The 4,371-nt window shown below is 44.5% G+C and overlaps 1 protein-coding gene across 8 annotated transcripts in view; it reads left to right on the forward strand.

Moving 5' to 3' along the window:
• The first annotated feature begins 3,828 nt into the window (after positions 1–3,828).
• The window catches only part of CLIP4 (CAP-Gly domain containing linker protein family member 4), a 74,936-nt gene continuing 74,393 nt past the window's right edge, over positions 3,829–4,371 (forward strand). For 2 of the 8 annotated variants that reach the window (XM_015414880.1, XM_015414884.1), the window contains exon 1: positions 3,993–4,112. The gene's annotated coding sequence lies outside the window, so the exon portion shown is untranslated. Of the gene's footprint in view, positions 3,867–3,992; positions 4,113–4,371 lie in introns of those variants that run through there. The other 6 variants (XM_015414888.1, XM_015414889.1, XM_015414882.1 and 3 more) reach the window with 5 other exon arrangements.

Here is a 4,371-nt window from a genome sequence, read left to right on the forward strand (position 1 = left end):
TGCCTATTTCTGGGGGCATTGGCAACCCTTGTTTTTCTTACCAAACTGTGCAATCACAAAAGTCACAAACCTGTTTTCAAATGCGGCAACTTTAACTTGCTATGCAACTTACTAGCCTGATCTTGTCTTTCTTCCAACCTTAAAAAAAATCAGCCTGAGATGATGGCTGTGGAAAAGACAGGAAACCCATGAGTGGGCTATGCTGCTTTCAATTGCAGTTTGGGTTGCCAACTCTGGGTTGGGAAATTCCTGGAGGCTTGGGAGTGGGTTTGGGGGAGGGGAGGGAGCTCACCAGGGTACACAGCGATAGACTCCAACCTCCAAAGCAGCATTTTCTCTAGCAGAACTGATCTCTATTGTCTGGAGATTAATTTTAAAAGCAGGAGATCTCCAGCCACCATCTAGGTTTATATAACCAAATAAACACTGTGTGTTATTTGAAGTTATAAGATAACAATGAAAAGCACATTAATTAGCTTGTTAACGCCAGAAATGACTTACATACAACCGTTTGTATAATATATTGGAGCAACCCTTACAATAACAATACCAATTCCCACATAAACAACTTGAATACTGAAAGTGGTTGCTATGATAAACTTCACAGAAAAAGAAAATACCACTATTATTCTGGCACAACCATCATGCTAATATTTCAAGGAAAAATAAATGTCCATATTTTCTTTTTCTTTCTTTTTATCAAGTGCTAGTCAAGTTGCCATGAAGATACAACTGACATGTGTCCGGATCAGACATTTTGAATTTCTTTGTCAAAGTCACTCTTTATGCAGGAACCAAAAGTACAATTTAGTAAATGTCTGGACGCATGTCACTTGTATCTTCACGGCAACTTGACCAGCGCATAGATATCTGTTCTTTAAAATTCTGCATCCATTTAATCATACATGTTTTCACATGTTCTTCTTCTGTTTCTAGTTGGAGTAGTAGTAACATAAATCCACTGTAAACTTTGCCATCTCTCTTAAAGCTCCACCTTTGGTGTTCATGACTTTCTTTAATCTTGAAGTTAATTGGTGATATAGCAACCACTGAATATTTATTCCTTCATCCCTGATATCTTGCCATAACAAAAATTTTCCCTGAAAATTTATCATGATACCATATGTTAAAAATAATTCTTATTTATGGTGTTCTTATTGTGGTAGGCCTCTACTAGGGATATGAGCGGAGAGTTTGGAGGACTCCTGAGTGTAAACCATATTCTCAACAGTCCATCTCTGGTTATGTGGTCTTCCTTGTGTTATAATAGTTTTAGCTGAGTTCTTGATCCATAAGTAATTATGTAAACCTTCATCTAAATCTTGGCTCTTTAATCTAATCAGCAATCCACATCAAGCCAACCACTCGGTAATATACTTTTACATTTGAAACCGTTAGCCCTCCTCTCTTTTTTCTCATCTTGTAGTACTTTGAAACTTACTCTTGGTTTCTTGCCATTCCATATAAATTTATCAGACTCTGACATTCTTTCAGTGTTCTTTCTTCTATATGTATAAGTAACATTCGAAACAAACAAAAAAAAGTTTTGACAATACATTCATCTTGATCGCAGAAATTCTGCCCAGCCAGGAGATTTTTAATTTTTCCCATCAGGATAAATCTGCTTATATCAACATCCTGATCTTCTGGTAAACATTTGGAAAAAGGTTGCCATTTTGTCCAGTCACATTTATTACCAAATATTTAATAGGATTGGTGGCAACTATACATTTTGTGTTCCTTAAAATATCGTTTTCTTCCTCAGTATTATTTTAGTTTTCTTTCTGTTAATTTTATAGCCAGAGAAGGACCTGAATCCTTCAATATGTTCCATTACACACTGCAGTGATTTTTGGGGATTCAGCACATGAAAAGTCACACTGGTAAGATTTGGCTTGGGACTACAGTATGGAGGGAGGGGTTAGTTCTTCTTTGTACACCATTTTCCTGCTGCACTACCAATCCAAATAAGGTTGCCAGCTCCAGGTTGGGAAATTCCTGGATATTTGAGGGTGGAAACTGGGGAGGGTGGGATTTGGGGAGGGATCTCAGTAGGCTATAACAACATACAGCTCATTCCCCAAATCAGCCATTTTCTCTAGGGGAGCTGTTCCTTGTAGACTTGAGATCAGTTGTAATTTGGGGAGAGCTCCAGGCCACACCTGGGTTTTGGCAACCCTAAATCCAAATCAGTCCTGCATGCCAGTTGGAGGGGGGTCCTCTGGGCAGCTCAGTTCAAGCAAGATGCTGGCCATGTGCAAGAATGTACAAAAAAATCTTTTGCCTTCCCAGCATCATGCTTAAGTCAGGCCTTAAAAAATTCGTAGTAGTAATTATCCTAATCACAGATCTCCTACATAAAGTCTACTTTTACCCTAGGCTACTATTAGTACCCCATACAAAGCAGAGTCATACAGTGACTCTCAGACTAGATATAAAGCTGTGGGTATTTATCCATCAACTTACATTGTAAAGTGATGCACAGTTGGACAAAAAATCCCAACTTCAAGTATAGGCTAATGGGGTCTGAACCTGCTGAGAATGAGAGGGAAAAAAGATCTTGGGATCCTAGTGGATAGCTCAATGGATATGTCAACCCAGTGTGCTGCAGCGGTGAAAAAGGAAAATGTGTTAGGGATTGTTAGGAAAGGAATTCAGAATAAAATGGCTGATATTGTAATGCCCCTGTATGGTGGGGTCTAATTTGGAATACTGTGTACAGTTCTGGTCACCGTATCTCAAAAAGGATATTGCAGAGCTGGGAAAAATACAGAGGAAGTCAGTTGAGATGATTAGGGGGTTGGAGCACCTTTCCTATGAGGAAAGGTTGAAGAGTTGGGCTTTTCAGTTTAGAAAAGAGGCTATGGGGGACATGTTAGAGCTTTATAAAATTATGCATGGGGTGGAGAGATTTGACAAATTTTTCTCCCTCTCCCAAAATACTAGAACTTGAGGGCATCCAATGAAACTGATGGGCAGTAGGTTCAGGAAGGACAAAAGGCAATACTACTTTACACAGAGAGTGATTGAAATGTGGAATTCGCTGCCAGAGGATGTAGTGATGGCCACAGGAATGAACAACTTTAAAGGGGATTCCATAGATTCATGGAGGATAAGTCTATCAGTGGCTACTAGCCGTATTGACTGAGGGGAAACTCCACATTCGGAGGCCAAAAGGCAACATCCGGGGAAGGCCTCGGCCTTTATGCCCTGTTGTTGGCTGTGCAGAGGAACTGGTTGACCACTGTGTGTGAGACAAGATACTGGACTAGACGGACCACTAGTCTGATCCAGCAGGGCTCTTCTTATGTTCTTAAAACATGTATAAACATTCATGCCCAAATCCAAAGCTACATAAAACAAGACACAGAACTTTTTTTAAAAAGGCCTTCTATTGCTTTCTGGCTGCCACTTAGTAAAAGCCTTGCTGAGAGGGCAGGGGAACTCCACACCTGCTTTCTAAAGAAGTTATTCAAGCAAACGGTTATAGCTCCCCCCCCCCTTTACAACATTTATTTATTTGCAGGTTGATTCTGCGTTTCTCACCCTGACCTTGTGGACAACCTTCAGTGACTTCCCCACCTAAGCATCCCCCCACGTCCCACTCCAATGGAACTAAAAGAGCCAGTCGGAGCAGGTGAGAAAAGCCCCGCAGAGCATACAGCTTTACAGCAGACGCGCATGCCCACCGCTTACTAGCTGAAGCGGGGGGGGGGAGAGGCTCACTGAGTGTGGGCGTAGCTCCGCGTGACGTTTCTCAGGAGCCGAAGTCGGACCCTGTATGTAAAAACGAGGGCGGGGCCAGTGTCTTGGATTGGCTAGGCAGAGAAGAGAGCGAGCAAGTGGAAGAGAGCGAGAGGGGTCAGGTCGGTCGCGAGGGCGCTTGATAGCGCCCGGGGGGGGGGGGGGGGGGTTTCCCGTTGACAGACAGGGGTAGCGGGGGGACGGGGCCAGGGTGAGGAGCGAATCCGATTCAGGCGGAGGCTCCCTTGAGCGCCGGGCTTGTGGGAGGGGCCTCCGTTTGGAAGGGGGGGAAGGAGTGGGAGCATCCTCAGTGCGCGCCTCTCTTCGCCCTCGGCTGGGGGAGACTCAGTTGGTGGCGAGGAAGGCAGGTAAGGGGGCGGGGAGGCTTTTCTCGGCGAGGGCGACCTCGCGGGTGCGCAGCCGCACCCCCAAAGCGAGGGGGCAAAGGATATGCTAGCCGGTATGGTGTGTGGTGGGTGCAGGAGCTCGTCTGCAGGCAGGACTGACAGGTGCCCACGTGGGGTGAGATGGACAGAAGAAGGTGCACGTGCTTGGGGGGGGGGGATGTGCTGAAGGATGAGGGTGGGATGAGGTTTCCATGAGGGGCAGTCCAGCTCCCGGCAGCGG

This window comes from Gekko japonicus, unplaced genomic scaffold (genome assembly GCF_001447785.1).
Source record: "Gekko japonicus isolate JY-2015 unplaced genomic scaffold, Gekko_japonicus_V1.1 scaffold2476, whole genome shotgun sequence".
NCBI lineage: Eukaryota > Metazoa > Chordata > Lepidosauria > Squamata > Gekkonidae > Gekko > Gekko japonicus.